Below are 18,803 nucleotides of genomic sequence, written 5' to 3'. Positions count from 1 at the left end.
CAGAGTCAAGGGAGGAGGTATTTGGACAGGTGTTGCATCTCTGGTGGTTGCAGGGGAAGGTACCTGGGGAGGGGGTGGTTTGGGTGGGACGGGATGATTACTATGACTGATTCCCTAATTACTCTACAGCTAACAAGCTAGGATTTGAACTCTCATTTCTTTATCCAGACCATGGGTTGTTTTACTGGTATGATGTCACGACCACAATATCCTAAGTCCACAAACCTTACCTCTGCTGTCTTGTGAACCTTGTGAGTAACTCAGCGGGACAGGCAGCATCTCAGGAGAGAAGGAATGGGTGACGTTTCGGGATGAGACCAGTCTTCAGAGTCTGAAGGAGGGTCTCGACCTGAAAATTCATCGATTCCTTTCCTCCAGAGATACTGCCTGACCTGCTGAGTTGCTCCAGCTTTTTGTGTTTGTCTTTTTGTCTCTCCACCATGGGATTTAAGGGTATTAAAGCTATCTCTGCAGCTTCGGGATTAAGAGCCGGCACTTACAATGAGGGGTGGAGTGAATCAAATTAGGTATAAACCTCTTGGTAAAGAGAAAAAGAAAGTATGTTTATCTTCAGGGAGATGAGGGGTATTGTGTTTCCACAGAGTGCAACCTGCCTCTTCCTTAATCCCTTTTTCCACAAACAAGATCAGCAGTTTCAATTACACTCGGAGTCCTAAAACTGCTGGGAAAAGCGCTCGGGTTATTGGAGCACATTGCTCCAACTTGGAATCATTCTCCGTGGCTAAATGTTCATCAGACCCAGAGCAGCACCAGAGATGTTATTAAAATAAACACTTAGGACTTAGGGCGGTCACGGTGGCGCAGCGGTAGAGTTGCTGCCTTACAGCGAATGCAGCGCCGGAGACCCGGGTTCGATCCTGACTGCGGGTGCTGTCTGTAGGGAGTTTGTACGTTCTCCCCGTGACCTGCGTGGGTTTTCTCCGAGATCTTCGGTTTCCCCCCAAAGAAGCACGTGTTTGTAGGTTAATTGGCTTGGTAAATGTAAAAATATGTATTGTCCCTAGTGGGTGCAGGATAGTGTTAATAGGTAGGAAAATAACTGCAGATACTGGTACAAATCAAAGGTATCACAAAATGCTGGGGTCTGAAGAAGGGTCTCGACCCAAAACGTCACCCATTCCCTCTCTCCTAGATGCTGCCTGACCTGCTGAGTTACTCCAGCATTTTGTGATACCTTCAGACTGAAGAAGGGTCTCGACCCAAAATGTCACCCGTTCCCTCTCTCCTAGATGCTGCCTGACCTGCTGAGTTACTCCAGCATTTTGTGATACCTTCATAGTGTTAATGGGGATTGCTGGTCGGCGTGGACTCGTTGGGCCGAAGGGCCTGTTTTTGCGCTGTATCTCTAAACTAAACTAAACACTAGACTGGAATACAAAAACAGGGGTGTAATGCTGAGGCTCGATCAGGCGCTGGCCAGACTGCATTTGGAGTACCGTGAACAATTTTGGGCCCCATATCTGAGGAAGGATGTGCTGGCTCTGGAGAGGGTCCAGAGGAGGTTTACAAGAATGATCCCAGGAACGAGTGGGTTAACCTACTGTATGATGAGCATTTGTCAGCACTGGGCCTGCACTCGCTGGGGATTTGCAGGACGAGGAGGGGAGACCTCATTGAAACTTACCAAATAGTGAAAGGCCTAGATAGAGTGGATGTGGAGAGGTTGTTTCCTCTTGTGGGAGAGTCTAGGACCAGAGCCCATGGCCTCAGAATTAAAGGACGGTCCTTTAGGAAGGATCTGTGGAGGGATTTCTTTCATCAGAGGGCAGTGAATATGTGGAGTTCATTGCTACAGACGGCTGTGGATGTCGTCAGTGGATATTTCTAAGGCAGAGATAGGTAGATTATTGATTAGTACGGGTTGTGGGCGTTACGGGGAGAAGCTTGAGAATAGGCTTGGGAGGCAGAGATAGATCAGCCATGATTGAATGGCAGAGTAGACTTGACGGTGCTAATGGAAGAAGTTTCATTGAAATCGGTGTTATATTTTTAAAGTTATTCACATTTTAAAGTTTAAAGTTTAAATCTATCTCCTAGGGAGGGAGGGGTAGAGGGGAGGATAAGGGTGTTTGAGGGGGATGGATTGGGGGGGATGGGAAGGGGAGAAGAGGAAGGGGGAGCGGGGTCGAGGGAGGGGAAGGGGAGGGGAGAAGACGGGAGGATGGGGAGGAGGGAGGGGAGGGGAGGAGGGGAGGAGGGTGGGAAGGGGGGAGGGGGCGATGGGAAGGGGAGGGAGGGGAGATGGGGAGGGAGGGGAGGAGGGGAGGGAGGAGGGGGATGGGAAGGAGGGAGGGGAGGAGGGGAGAGGGGAGGGGGAAGGGGGAGTGGGGGAGGAGAGGGTGCTGCACCAATGCAGGACATCATATGGACCCAATATGGGTCCCATATTTGGACCCAACGAGCCATTTTTAAAATTTTATTTATCCTTGGAATATTACTGCTGAGGTGACCCTTTGTCTTGTCAAATACATTTCATTGTACCGTTGACCCTGTGCCAACCTACATATGACAAAAAAAAATTATTATTATTAAATTTATTATTACTTGGTCTAGTCTCCTTTAAACATGAAGCTACGCCCCAGGCCCTGTTGCCATTGTTCCTGCAGCCAATCTCAGTGGCGTCCGTGGGCTATATGGGCAGTGAGGTGACAGAGCACACAGACAGCAACATCACCACCTGCTGGTTCGCCTCTGCAAAAACAACTTGCCTCACACATCTCCTTTACATAGAAACATAGAAAATAGGTGCAGGAGTAGGCCATTCGGCACTTCGAGCCTGCACCGCCATTCAATATGATCATGGCTGATCATCCAGCTCAGTAACCTGTACCTGCCTTCTCTCCATACCCCCTGATCCCTTTAGCCACAAGGGCCACATCTAACTCCCTCTTAAATATAGCCAATGAACTGGCCTCAACTACCTTCTGTGGCAGAGAATTCCACAGATTCACCACTCTCTGTGTGAAGAAATGTTTTCTCATCTCGGTCCTAAAAGACTTCCCCCTTATCCTTAAGCTGTGACCCCTGGTTCTGGACTTCCCCAACATCGGGAACAATCTTCCCGCATCTAGCCTCTTAGAAGAATTTTATATGTTTCTATAAGATCCCCCCTCAGTCTTCTAAATTCCAGTCTTCTAAGTTCCAAACTTTGCTCCTCCAGAATTTCCCTTTGCAGAAGTGATGGGTCTCTGGAATTTTGTACGGTGAAATGCTGTGTGGGTTTGAAATTTGGGGATATTTAAAAAGGAAGAAGATAAAGTTTTGACACAAAGTTTTGGGGGAGATGCATAGATCCCAGAAAGGCTTACAGGGATGTTGAAACAAAGAACTGCAGATGCTGGTTCATATCGAAGATAGGCACAGAGTGCTGGAGTAACCCAGCATCTCTGGAGGAACAGGATGAGCGACGTTTTGGGTCAGGACCCTTGTTCAGACCCTCTGGAGGAAAAGGATACAGGTACAAGGATATGGGCCGAACTCGGCAGGTGGGACTAGTGTAGCTGGGGCATGTTGGCCGGCATGGGCAAGTTGGGCCGAATTTGCATTGTGGGGAGCTGCTCTAATGATACAGGCGTGTGTTCAGGCTACAATCTACACAAGCTGTTTTTTAATTTCCATCACAATAGACAATAGACAATAGGTGCAGGAGGAGGCCATTCGGCCCTTTGAGCCAGCACCACCATTCAATGTGATCATGGCTGATCATTCTCAATCAGTACCCGTTCCTGCCTTCTCCACATACCCCCTGACTCCACTATACTTAAGAGCTCTATCTAGCTCTCTCTTGAATGCATTCAGAGAATTTGCCTGAGGCAGTGAATTCCACAGATTCACAACTCTCTGACTGAAAACGTTTTTCCTCATCTCCGTTCTAAATGGCCTACCCCTTATTCTTAATCTGTGGCCCCTGGTTCTGGATTCCCCCAACGTTGGAGATAGGAGATAGACTATCGACTGACATCTATTATAAACTTACTGACTCCCACATTTCTTACTCTACGTCTCGACTCCATATCGGGGAATTGAGGCTGTTTTGAAACTGGTAAAGGAAAGCATTGAGACATGAATTGGCCAGGAGTGCGTCAAATTGCAGGGCAGGCTGGAGAGATTGAGTGGCCTGTTCCTATTCTTGTTTTCTTGTGGGATACTTTTCTTTCAACGTCAGCAAAATCAAGGAACTGATTGTGATGTTCGAAAGAGGAAGGACAGTGGATCCACAAACCTGTCTTCATCGAAGTGATGGTGGTGGTGGAGAGAGTCAAAAGCTTCAAATTCCTGGGCGTGCATATCTCTGAAGATGCACACTGATACACGTGTAAAGATAGCCCTGTGCCCTTTACTTCCTCAAAAGATTGATCAGATTCGGTATGTCATAGAAACATAGAAAATAGTTGCAGGAGGAAACCATTTGGTCCTTCGAGCCAGCACCACCATTCATTGTGATCATGGCTGATCATCCACAATCAGTAACCCGTGCCTGCCTTCTCCCCATATACCCTTGATTCCACTAGCTCCTAGAGCTCCCTCTAACTCTCTTTTAAATTCATCCAGTGAATTGGCCTCCACTGACTTCTGTGGCTGAGAATTTCACAAATTCACAACTCTCTGGGTGAAACAGTTTTTTTCCCGCTCTTCAGTTTTAAATGGCCTCCCCTTTATTCTTAGACGGTGGCCCCTGGTTCTGGACTCCCCCAACTTTGGGAACATTTTTCCTGCATCTAGCTTGTCCAGTCCTTTCATAATTTTATACGTCAACAAATACTCACTTGAACTTCTACAGGTGGACAGCAGAGGGAATATTGACTGGCTGCTGGTTCACGGCCTGGTTCAGCAACACGAACGCCAGGGAATGAAGTAGATTGCAAAAAGTGGAGAACATTGCCCAGTCGATCACGGGTACTGACTTCATCCAATGTTGGATTCCCCTCGGAATGTTAGAGAACGTGAACCTCTGCCTCACCTGAAAAGACTGTCAGTGTTACACTGTAAATGCACTAATAACCTTGTATAAATAAGTTTGCCACAGTCTCGGGTCCTTCCGCTGCTGGACATTTGGTCCTTCGAGCCAGCACTGCAGGGTGTGGTGGAGACGCCCCTCAAAATAAGGGAAGGGATTCCACGCCAGTGGACCACATGAGTGGCAAGGGTGGGGGGTAACTTTTGTGTAATTGGTGTATTAAATGTATGTATTGAATGTACATATAGCCTCCGAGAATGTCGGATGGAGTTTTGTTAAGGAACTTGTTTTGTATATATTTATTTCTCGAATAAAGTATATTTTGATTTTTTTTTTTTTCTTCTTTTAATGAGAATATAAGTATCTGACAGTGTGACCAACGTTATCAGACTCCACGAGTAAAGAAAGCACAATAACCTCCAATTAAACGAAGTGGTGTTATTTTCATCATAGGGAAAAGAACAGTGTATTAGTGTAAATGCAATAAAAGTTCCGTATTGATAAGTTTTCTTCGTGAAAATAACATTTCCTGACAGTGTGATCAATATTACATGTTGAAAGACTGGAGCGACTAGGCTTGTATACACTGGAATTTAGAAGGATGAGAGGAGATCTTATTGAAACGTATAAGATTATTAAGGGGTTGGACACGTTAGAGGCAGGAAACATGTTCCCAATGTTGGGGGAGTCCAGAACAATTGGCCACAGTTTAAGAATTAGAGGTAGGCCATTTAGAACTGAGATGAGGAAAAACTTTTTCAGTCAGAAAGTTGTGAATCTGTGGAATTCTCTGCCTCAGAAGGCAGTGGAGGCCAATTCTCTGAATGCATTCAAGAGAGAGCTAGATAGAGCTCTTAAGGATAGCAGAGTCAGGGGGTATGGGGAGAAGGCAGGAACGGGATACTGATTGAGAATGATCAGCCATGATCACATTGAATGGTGGTGCTGGCTCGAAGGGCCGAATGGCCTCCTCCTGCACCTATTGTCTATTGTCTATTGTTATAGGACTCCACAAGAAAAGAAAGAGAAATCACCTCCAATTAAGCAAAGAAGCTTTTTTTTATATCATTGTGAAATGAAGTGCTACGAAATAATACAATACGATACGATATAACTTTATTTTAGTGAGTAAGTGCACTAAAAGGTCCTTGTTAATCAAAGATACTAGAGGAACAAGATGGACCACTCCGTTGAAATCGCGTACACTGAAGTGTAGTACGCAAAGGAGCTTAACGTCCGCCATTTCAGTAGGCAAAACCCGCCGTTCGCCATGCCTCTCACAGTGTAATCAGTGTTTTGGGGGAACAGTATGTGTGATGCTACCATTAAAATGCAGAATATATCTCATCTATCAATTCACAGATTTTTTTTCTTTTTCTTTTTAAATGTTTCTGTAAGTTTCTGCCTACTAAAATGGCGTCGTGACGTACTATGGTTTTTAGGGTCGAGTGGTCTATCTTGCTCCTCTAGTATCTTTGGTGAATCTGTGGAATTCACTGCCTCAGAAGGCAGTGGAGGCCAATTCTCCATTGGAATCAGTACCCCGTTCCTGCCTTCCCCCCATACCCCCTGACTCCGCTATCCTTAAGAGCTCTATCTAGCTCTCTCTTGAATGCATAAGTTTCTGTAAATGGAAATAAAGTTTCCTGAATGTGCAATGAATGTTATAGGATCCAACAGGAGGGGAAAGTCACCCCCAGTGAAATAAAGAGGTGTTATTTTCATTGTAGGGAAATGAAGTGTTATCACGTAAGTGCCCTAAAAGATCCGTATTAATGGGCATTAATATGGGCAGCAAGGTGGCGCAGCGGTAGAGTTGCTGCTTTACAGCGCTTGCAGCGCCAGAGTCCCGGGTTCGATCCTGGCTACGGGTGCTTGTCTGTATAGAGTTTGTATGTTCTCCCCGTGACCTGCGTGGGTTTTCTCCGAGAACTTCGGTTTCCTCCCACACTCCAAAGACGTACAGGTTTTGTGGGATAATTGGCTTGGTATAAATGTAAAGAATGTCCCGAGTGTAAGATGGTGTTCGTGTGCGGGGATCGCTGGTTGGAGCAGACTCGGTGGGCCGAAGGGCCTGTTTCCGTGCTGTATCTCTAAAGCAAACTAAACTAATAGTTAAAATAAAGTTTCCTGGCTGTCCGATCAGTATTACAGGACAACACAAGAAAAGAAAGAAAAGTCACCTCCAATGAAATAAATTCACAAAATGCTGGAGTAACTCAGCAGGTCAGGCTGCATCTCAGGAGAGAAGGAATGGGTGACGTTTCGGGTCGAGACCCTTCTTCAGACTGATGTCAGGGGGGCGGGACAAAGGAAGGATATAGGTGGGGACAGGAAGATAGAGGGAGATCTGGGAAGGAGGAGGGGAAGGGAGGGACAGAGGAACTATCTAAAGTTAGAGAAGTCGATGCTCATACCACTGGGCTGCAAGCTGCCCAGGCGAAATATGAGGTGCTGTTCCTCCAATTTCCGGTGGGCCTCTCTATGGCACTGGAGGAGGCCCATGATAGAAAGGTCAGACTGGGAATGGGAGGGGGAGTTGAAGTGCTCGGCCACCGGGAGATCAGATTGGCCAACACGGACCGAGCGCAGGTGTTGAGCGAAGCGATCGCCGAGCCTGTGCTTGGTTTCGCCGATGTAAATAAGTTGACATCTGGAGCAGCGGATGCATCAGATGAGGTTGGAGGAGGGACATCTGGAGTACCTGTTGCTCCAATTAAATAAATGTCATCGTGGGGTAATGAGTAGCATTGTGGTGGAACAATGATGGGATGCTCTTCACTCTTGAGGGGGATCAGCTATACGGAGAAGGGTGTTGCTATCACCGAGATGATCTGTGCTGTGGCAGTGGAGATGAGGGAGGAAGCCTTTCATCAACACTGCAAGGATTTAGCAGCAGAACATCAAACTCCAACGGCAAAAAGAAGGGGATTAGTGACGTTGACTTAATTTGATTAGGATAATGAAGTCTGGGGTGATAAAATATTTCAGAGTCTCCATAGCTGCAGTCAGTCTTGCTTTATATATTGTGGAATGTGTCTAGGCTGGGAATTCCATTTATGAATCAGAGCTGAACGCAGACACAAAAGATACCTACTTACCTTGTCAATGTTTAACTTGCTTTCAACTGAGAGATAATTGCCTACAACGCGTCATTTTTATAATACCATTCATAATAACTAGTCTCTCAACAAATGTGACTATTAAGTGAGAGATCTAATTCTGTGTGAGCAATATACTCCTTATTCAATAACCCTCCCGCATCTCATTCCCTTCTCTCTCTCCGAGATGTGCTTTCATATCTAAACCTTGCTCCATGTTGCTGGAACAACCTTGACTTTCATTTCAAGAGTCAAGATGGCCGCGGTGGCGCAGCGGCAGAGTTGCTGCCTTACAGCACTTGTGGTGCCAGAGACCCGGGTTCCATCCCGACTACGGGTGCTGCCTGTTCGGAGTTTGTACTGCTGTACTCTCTGCTGCAGTTGTACAGGGCATTGGTGAGACCACACCTGGAGTATTTTGTACAGTTTTGGTCTCCTAATCTGAGGAAAGACATTCTTGCCATAGAGGGAGTACAGAGAAGGTTCACCAGATTGATTCCTGGGATGGCAGGACTTTCATATGAAGAAAGACTGGATAGACTCGGCTTGTACTCGCTGGAATTTAGAAGATTGAGGGGGGATCTTATAGAAACTTACAAAAGTCTTAAGAGGTTGGACAGGCTAGATGCAGGAAGATTGTTCCCGATGTTGGGGAAGTCCAGAACAAGGGGTCACAGTTTAAGGATAAGGGGGAAGTCTTTTAGGACCGAGATGAGAAAGTTTTTTTTCACACAGAGTGGTGAATCTGTGGAATTCTCTGCCACAGAAGGTAGTTGAGGCCAGTTCATTGGCTATATTTAAGAGGGAGTTAGATGTGGCCCTTGTGGCTAAAGGGATCAGGGGGTATGGAGAGAAGGCAGGTACGGGATACTGAGTTGGATGATCAGCCATGATCATATTGAATGGCGGTGCAGGCTCGAAGGGCCGAATGGCCTACTCCTGCACCAATTTTCTATGTTTCTATGTTTCTATGACCTGCGTGGGTTTTCTTCGAGATCTTTGCTTTCCCCCCACACTCCAAAGACGGGCAGGTTTATAGGTTAATTGGCTTGGTATAAGGGTAAATTGTCCCTGGTGTGTGTGTGTCGGGTAGAGTTAATGTGCGGTGATCACTGGTCGGCGAGGACTCGGTGGGCCGAAGGGCCTGTTTCTGCGCTGTATCTCTAAACTAAACTAAGCCAAGTGTGCTTATTGTCATATTGTCATGAGGCAGGGATGATTGCAATGTTTAAGAAAGAATTAAATAAGTACGTGGATAGGACAGGTTTAGAGGGATATGGGCCAAACGCAGGCAAGTGGGACTCGCGTAGATGGGACACATTGGGCGGTGTGAGCACGTTGGGCCAAAGGGCCTGTTTCCATGCTGTATGACTATGGTTCCATGACACATAAACAAACAATAATAGTGTAAAGTAAAAAAATAAATAAAGCCCCCATGTCTATATAAATTTTTAGTTCGGAGCTTATTTGGAGGTTGTCGTGTTTAATAGCTGGATGGCTGGAGGGAAGAAAGTGCTCTTGAACCTGGACAAGAGAGAGCTAGATAGAGCACTTAAGGATAGTAGAGTCAAGGGGGTATGGGGAGAAGTCAGGAACGGGGTACTGATTGAGAATGATCAGCCATGATCACATTGAATGGCGGTGCTGGCTCGAAGGGCTGAATGGCCTCCTCCTGCACCTATTGTCTATTGTCTATTACAGTTTTCAGGCTTCTATACCTTCTTCTCAATGGCAGGAGTGAAATGAGAGTCTGACCAGGGTGGTGTGGGTCTCTGAAAATGTTAACTGGCTTTGTGAGGCAGTAACTCCTGTAGATCCCTTGGATGGTGAGGGAATCGGAAAACTGGGAAGGGAGGGGGGGGGGGTGGGGGTGGGGGGTGGAGACAGAGGGAAGCAAGTGTCACTTGAAGTTAGAGAACTCAATGTTCATACCGCTGGGGTGTAAGCTGCCCAAGCGACATATGAGGTGCTGTTCCTCCAATCTGTGCTGGGCCTCACTCTGACAGCGGAGGAGGCCCAGGACAGAAAGTGCTGGCACGTAGGGCCAAATGGCCTCCTCCTGCACCTATTTCCTATGAAAGGTCAGTGTGGGAATGGGAGGGGGAGTTAAAGTGTCCAGAAACCGGGAGATCAGGTAGGTTTAGGCGGACCGAGCGGAGGTGTTCAGTGAAATGATCGCCTGGCCTGCGATTGGTCTCGCCGAAATACAGGAGTCCGCACCTGGATCAACGGATACAGTGGATGAGGTTGGAGGAGGTGCAAGTGAACCTCTGCCTCACCTGAAAAGACTGTTGGGGTCCTTGGACGGAGTTGAGGAGGGAACGGTATCTGTGGAAGGCGGAAAGGGATGAAGATGGGAAAATGTGGCTAGTGGTGGGGATCCCTTTGGAGGCGACGAAAATGTCGGAGGATTATGTGCTGTATTTGACGGCTGATGGGGTGGCAGGTGAGGACTCTGTCCCCTGTTGGTACTGGGGGAGCGGGAGCAAGGGCGAAGCTGCGGGGTACCAAGGAGACACGAGACACGGGTTGCTACCCCGTTCCTGCCTTCTCCCCATACCCCCTGACTCCGCTATCCTTAAGAGGCAACTGAACCATCCCACCACAACCAGAGAGCAGCCCTGAACTACTATCTACCTCATCGGGGACCCTTGGACTACCTTTGATCGGACTTCACTGGCTTTACCTTTCCCTTATCATATATCCGTACATTGTAAACGGCTGGATTGTAATCATGTGTTGTCTTTCTGCCGACTGGATAGCGCGCAACGAAAGCTTTTCACTGTACCTCGGTACACGTGACAATAAACTAAACTACACTAAAACCTCTTTTATGATTGCTTGAGATAAAATGCAGCCCAGCTCATTGTCTCTAAACTGGACTGGATTAGATGGAAGTGGAGAGGTTTCAGAGTTACTGAGGCAGGGACCTTGGATTAAGATCGGATCATGGGGTCACCGCCAGTGGAGACACAATTAGAGGCTGTCTTTGATATGTCAACCTAGCAAAGCTAAATTACTTCCTGCAAGTGCCGGGCATTGTCAATGGAGGGATTATTTGCACAACTCTTCCTAAAGCTCTAAATCCTTTGCATTTCTTTCTTCCAAAAGTGGAAATGGAAAAGAGAGTTGATGTATCCTGGAAGGACAGATGGATGTTAGCCCAGAGTACGGGAATCGAGAACCAGAGGACATAGGTTTAAGGTGACGAGTGGGGGAGGGGGAAGATTTAATGGGATCCTGAGGGGTAACAGTTCAGTAAAGTATTGCCATACCTAAGCACAATCCCCGATTAGTATAAAGTGTACAGAAACAGTCCACTGAATCTGCATGCAAGAGTCGTCAAGTTTTGGCGCCGTTTTCATAGTCCAGTCCGGTCCACACGCTGGGTCTCCTGGAGCAGGGCTGGGTCCAGGTAGGGGGTGCCAACTATCCCAGTCCCAAATAAGGGACAAGGTGACGTCACCGCCCCATGCCCCACGTGACCTCACCCACCCAGCGGCCACGTGCTCCCGCTCCACCTACGGCGGCCGCCAGGGCCGGATGGCGGGTTGCTACGCAACCTGCGTTATGCGGCACCTGGGCCCCCGGGCCTACCACTGTCCGGACCTACACTGTCCGGACCTACACTGTCCGGACCGACAGCATCTGGGCCTACACTGTCTGGACCTACAATGTCCGGACCTACACTGTCCGGACCCACGCTGTCTGGACTTACAGAGTCCGGGCCAACAGCGTCCGGGACTACAGCGTCCGGGACTACAGCGTCCGGACTTACAGCTTCCGGACCTAGAGCGTCCGGGCCTACAGCGTCCGGGACTAGAGAGTCCGGGCCTACAGTGTCCAGGCCTACAGTGTCCGGGCCTACAGTGTCCGGGCCTACAGTGTCCGGGCCTACAGTGTCCGGGCCTACAGTGTCCGGGCCTACAGTGTCCGGGCCTACAGTGTCCGGGCCTACAGTGTCCGGGCCTACAGTGTCCTTTTAAAGAACAACAGATGGTAACTAAAAAGGCAATACGGGGAGAAAAGGTAAGCTAGCCAATAATATAAAAGAGGATGGCAAGAGTTTCTTCAGTTATATAAAGCGTAAGAAAGGGGCAAGAGTGGATGTTGGAAAATGATGCAGGAGAAGTGATAACGGGGAATAAATAGCAGAGGAGTTGAATACAATTTTACCATCAGTCTTCACGGTGGAAGACACCAGCAACGTGCCTGAAATTCAAGAGAGTCGGGGGTGGAAGTTAGTGGAGTGGCTATTACCAGGGAAATGGTGCATGGGAAGCTGAAAGGGCTGAAGGTGGATAAGACACCTGGACCGGATTGACTGCACCCTAGGGTTCTGTAAGTGGTGGCATTAGAGATTGTGGAGGCATTAATAGTAAAATTTTAAGAATGACTAGAGTCAGGAGTGGTTCCAGACGATTGGAAAATTGTCAATATTACCCCGATGCACAAGAAGGGAGCAAAGCAGAATAGTGGGAATCATCGGCCGGTTAGTCTGACTTTAGATTTTGTTTAGATTTAGAGATACAGCGCGGAAACAGGCCCTTCGGCCCACCGAGTCCGCGCCGCCCAGCGATCCCCGCACATTAACACTATCCTACACCCACTAGGGACAATTTTTACATTTTACCCAGTCAATTAACCTACATACCTGTACGTCTTTGGAGTGTGGGAGGAAACCGAAGATCTCGGAGAAAACCCACGCAGGTCACGGGGAGAACGTTAAAACTCCGTACAGACGGCGCCCGTAGTCAGGATCGAACCTGAGTCTCCGGCGCTGCATTCGCTGTAAGGCAGCAACTCTACCGCTGCGCCACCGTGCCACCCTTAGTGGTTGGTACGATTTTAGACTCCATTATAAAGGATGAGGTTATGGGTTACTTAGAAGTTCATGGTAAAATAGGCCGATGTCAGCATGGCTTTGCGAAGGGGAGGTCTTGCCTGACGAATCTGCTGGAATTCTTTGAAGAAGTAAATAGTAGGACAGACAAAGGAGAGTCAGTAGAGGTTGTTTACTTAGATTTTCAGAAAGCCTTTGATGAGGTGCCACACGTGAGGCTGCTAAGGAAGATGAGAGCCCATGATATCAAAGGGCAGATACTAGCATGAATGGTTGGCTGCCAGTGACTAGTGGAGTTCCGCAAGGGTCGGTGCTGTGGCCACGACTCTTCAAGCTGTATATTAATGATTTGGACGAGGGGATTGAAGGCTTTGTGACCACGTTTGCATCAAATTTGAAACAAAAATAGGTGGAAGGGCAGGTAGTGTAGAGAAAGCAGGGTCTTGGACAGGTTGGGAGATTGGGCAGAGAAGTGGCAGGTGGAATATAGTACAGCAAAGTGTGGAGTCATGCATTTTGGTAGTAGGAATAAAGGCGTAGACTCTTTTCCAAATGGGGAGAGAATCCAGGAATTGGAGGTGCAAAGGGACTTTGGGTGCAGGATTCTGCAAGTCGAATCAGTAGTAAACTAGGCAAACACAATGCTAGCATTATTTAAAGAGGGCTAGAATACAAAAACAGGAATGTAATGCTGAGGCTCTATAAGGCACTGGTAAGGCCGCATTTGGAGTATTGGGAGCAATTTCTGTGCACCATATCTGAGGAAGGATGTGCTGGCTCTGGAGAGGGTCCAGAGGAGGTTTACAAGAATGATCCCAGGAATGAGTGGGTTAACATATGATGAGCGTTTGTCAGCACTGGGCCTGTACTCACTGGAGTTTAGAAGTATGAGGGGGGACCTCATTGAAGCACGCAGAATAGTGAAAGGCTTGGATAGAGTGGATGTGGAGAGGATGTTTCCACTAGTGGGAGAGACTAGGAACTAGAGGTCATAGCCTTAGAATTAAAGGACGTTACTTTAGGAAGGAGATGAGAAGGAATTTCTTTTAGTATTAACGCCGCTCCACTAACTTCCACCCCCTGACTCTCTTGGATGGCCGAATGGCCTAATTCTGCTTCTATTACTTATGACCTTATGATCATTCATATCATCATATCATATATATACAGCCGGAAACAGGCCTTTTCGGCCCTCCAAGTCCGTGCCGCCCAGCGATCCCCGTACATTAACACTATCCTACACCCACTAGGGACAATTTTTACATTTTACATTTACCCAGCCAATTAACCTACATACCTGTACGTCTTTGGAGTGTGGGAGGAAACCGAAGATCTCGGAGAAAACCCACGCAGGTCACGGGGAGAACGTACAAACTCCTTACAGTGCAGCACCTGTAGTCAGGATCGAACCTGAGTCTCCGGCGCTGCATTCGCTGTAAAGCAGCAACTCTACCGCTGCGCTACCGTGCCTACTTGCCTACTTGCCTACTTGCCTACTTGCCTACTTGCTCAACCGATGAAGATCCTGCTGTAATATTTGATAACCATCTCCATTGTCTACGATACCGCCACTTTAATGTTATCTGCAAACTTACGAATCATAGAACCTGCAGATGCTGTTTTATGCCAAAGATAGACACTAAGTACTGGAGTGACTCAGTGGGTCAGGCAGCATCTCTGGAGAAAAAAAAGATTGGTGACGTTTCGGGTCTACATTCTTATCCTAATCATTGATATAAACCACAAACAGCAAAGGCCCCAGCACCGATCCCTGAGTCACATCACTAGTCACAAGCCTCCAGTCTGAAAAGAAACCTTCCTCCATCACGCTCAGCATCATTCCATTGAGCCAATTCTGCATCCAGGAATACCGGAATACAGAGCTTTATTGACATTTGATACCGAGATACCGAACGAAATTACATTTCCAGCAGTCACAGAACACAAAAAAAAAGAACACAAGACACACGACCCCAACACAAACATCCATCACAGTGACTCCAAACACCCCCTCACTGTGATGGAAGGCAGCAAAACTTCCTCTCTCTTCCCCCACGCCTACGGACAGACAGCTCGACCCCTACCGAGGCGACCGACCCGCAAGGGGATGGACGTCCCCGCGGCCGAGCCGCACCGAGCGCTGAAACGTCCCGCGGCCGTACCGGGCGATGGAAGGCCCCGCGGCCGAGCCGTACCGGGCCATGGAAGGCCCCGTGGCCGAGCCGTACCAGGCGATGGAAGGTCCCGCGGCCGAGCCGTACGGGGCACTGTTAAGTCCCGCGGCTGAGCCGTACCGGGCGCTGTTAAGTCCCGCGGCCGAGCCGCGCTGGCGATGTTAAGTCCCGCGGCCGAGCCGCACCGGCGATGTTAAGTCCTGCGGCCGAGCCGCGCCGGGCGATGGAAGGCCCCGCGGCCGAGCCTCGCCCCGAGGAAGAGACCTAAAAAAAGAAAGGTTTCCCCCACCCCACCCCACCACCCCCCACCCCACCCACCCCAACCCCCCACATCACAACTACACATCCAAAAACAAAAAAACACCCCAACACCAACACACAAACAAAAAGGGAAAAAAGACAAACAGACTGCCAGCGAGCCGCAGCCGTTAAGCGCCGCCACACGAGCCTAGCTCTCCCTGTATCTTGTGTGATCTAACCGAACAGTGAAAGGCCTGGACAGACTGGATGTGGAGAGGCTGTTTTCATGAAAGCCCATGGCGGCGCGCACGGACGCAGCGGCTCACAGCTCTCCCTTTCTGTGCGTTTTATGTGTGTTATCTGTGTTATGTCTGTTAGTCAATTTTAGTCATGCAAATCAGGCAAATCCTACTTACAAACGCAAGGATCTTCTGATCATAGGATTCCAGTGCAATCGGGACCTTATGCGCGAATTTCCACACCCGCAAAATATACCGGAAGAGATAGCCAGGACACCGGGCTCTCCGTGGATAGTTGTCGGCGCGAACAGGCGTCGCAGGCGGAGGAGAAACAGGAAGAAAAAGCGAGGACGCCGGTCCGGTATACTTGCCAAGCTAAAGAGACAGCCACACAAACCACCGCTACCCAGCATGTTTCTCACCAACGCCAGATCCATCATCAACAAAATGGACGAACTAAAACTACAGATATCAGCAAACAAACTCGTGGAGGACTGTTGCATTCTCTTAGTAACAGAGACATGGCTTCATCCACTTATCCCAGATGGAGCCATTGAGCTAGCCGGGCGTACAGCGTTTCGCTGGGACAGAAACATCGACTCCGGTAAGAGCAAGGGGGGGGGTTATGCATTTACGTGCACAACAACTGGTGCACTAACATCCAAATCATGGATAGCCATTGTTCTCCTGATCTGGAGTTCCTAACAGTTAAATGCAGGCCTTTTTACCTTCCCCGTGAATTTACAGGGGTTATAGTAACAGCAGTCTACATCCCACCGAATGCTAACGCTAGCACAGCTTTAGGCTACCTGCTCGGTGCAATAAACTCACAACAGAGCACATATCCAGAAGCAGCCCACATCATAGCCGGGGACTTCAATCATGTAGACCTAAAGTCAGTTCTCCCGAAACTTGAACAACACATAAGATGTGCTACCAGGGGGAAAAACACACTAGACAAGGTTTATTCAAATATTAAGAAGGGTTTCAGGTCAGCACCACTACCACACCTGGGGCAGTCAGATCACCTGTCCATATTCTTAACTCCAGCATATACCCCACTCAGGAGGAAAGCTCCAGTCACCATAAAGACTGTTAAGACATGGCCTGAAGGAGCTTCCTCGCAGCTGCAGGATTGCTTCGAAAGGACCAACTGGGATATTTTTGAGGATCAGGACTTAGAGGAGTATACATCAACTGTACTCTGCTACATCCAAAACTGTGTTGACAACGTCACCGTCGACAAACGTATCCGGTTGTATCCCAATCAGAAGCCCTGGATGACAAAAGATGTCAGGTCTCTCCTCAAGGACCGTAACACCGCCTTCAGGTCTAGTGATAGAGCTCTATACAGTGCTGCTAGAACCAACCTGAAGAGAGGCATCAAGGATGCCAAAGCGACCTACAAGAGGAAGATTGAGGACCACTTTACCAACAATGACCCACGGCGGGTATGGCAAGGCATCCAGCACATCACCAACTACAAGACCAGCAACCGCACGACTGCCGACGGCGACGCCTCGCTGGCAGAGGAACTTAACTGTTTCTTTGCTCGTTTCGAGGTGAAAGCTGCAGTGGCAGACATAACACCCTCTCCAGCACCTGACAGCAACACCTTCACTGTGCAGGAGTATGAGGTTAAGCGCGTGCTCAGAGCAGTGAATCCCAGGAAAGCTGCAGGCCCCGATGGTGTGACGGGCAGAGTGCTGAGGGAATGTGCAGACCAATTATCTGAGGTCTTCACAAATATCTTCAACCTGTCCCTTTTAAAATCCACCATCCCTCCCTGCCTGAAGTCCGCCACAATCATCCCACTGCCGAAAAAGTCTGTCATCAGCGGCCTTAACGACTACCGTCCGGTAGCACTCACACCGGTCATCACAAAGTGCTTCGAGAGACTGGTCCTGCAGCACATCAAAGCCAGCCTCCCACCCACCTTCGACCCACACCAGTTTGCCTACAGAGCAAATAGGTCTACAGGGGATGCCATCGACACTGCTCTTCACACTGCACTGACCCACCTTGAACACCAGGGGAGCTATGTGAGGATGCTCTTCCTCGACTTCAGCTCTGCCTTTAACACGGTCATCCCGAGCAGACTGGTCACCAAACTTTCTGACCTTGGATTTTCCCAAACCATCTGCCAATGGATCAAGGACTTCCTGACCAACCGCCCCCAGACCGTCAAAATAGGCCCTCACCTCTCCTCCACCATTACACTGAGCACCGGCTCACCACAGGGCTGTGTGTTGAGCCCCATCCTTTACTCCCTCTACACTCACGACTGCGCCCCCACCCATCCCACCAACACCATCATCAAGTTCGCGGATGACACGACTGTGGTTGGACTCATCTCAGAAGGAGATGAGACAGCCTATAGGGATGAAATCCAAAGGTTGGCAGCATGGTGTTCAGTGAACAATCTTGTCCTGAACTCCTCCAAAACAAAGGAACTTATAATTGACTTCAGGAAAACCAGTGTAGAATACGACCCACTCTACATCAATGGGGTCTGTGTGGAAAGGGTACCCGCTTTCAGGTTCCTGGGTACGCACATCGCAGAGGATCTTACCTGGTCTACCAACACCATCACCACAGTAAAGAAGGCACAGCAGAGACTCCACTTCCTGAGGATCCTCAGGAAAACCAACCTGCAGGAGAAGCTCATGATGTCCTTCTATCGCTGCTCCATCGAGAGTGTGCTGGCATACTGTATAACCACATGGTATGCCAGCTGCTCAGAAAAGGACAGGAAGGCCCTTCAGAGGGTCATCACAACGGCCCAGAAGATCATCGGCTGCTCACTGCCCTCCCTGGAGCACCTGTTCAGCCTACGCTGCCTCAGTAGAGCAGGCAAAATAATAAAAGATCCATCCCACCCCAGCCACCGTCTGTTTGTTCATCTGCCCTCTGGTTGACGTTTCAGGTCGATCAAATCCCGAACAAACAGACTTAAGAACAGTTTTTACCCCAGGGCCATACGAGAACTGAACACTACCTTCTGCACTACGCAACACTGTTAAAAAATCTTTGTACTTAATATAATTGTATTTATTTGTTTTTTGCATTTATTGCATATATGTTTGTACGCACCGTCAGGATTGGCTATTTTTTAATTTCGTTGTACTCGTTGCAATGACAATAAATGAATATTATTATTATTATTATTATTATTATTATTATTATTATTATTATTATTATTATTATTATTATTATTATTATTATTAT

Source organism: Rhinoraja longicauda, chromosome 1 (assembly GCF_053455715.1).
Source record: "Rhinoraja longicauda isolate Sanriku21f chromosome 1, sRhiLon1.1, whole genome shotgun sequence".
Classification (NCBI taxonomy): domain Eukaryota; kingdom Metazoa; phylum Chordata; class Chondrichthyes; order Rajiformes; family Arhynchobatidae; genus Rhinoraja; species Rhinoraja longicauda.
This window is presented reverse-complemented; position numbering follows the sequence as displayed.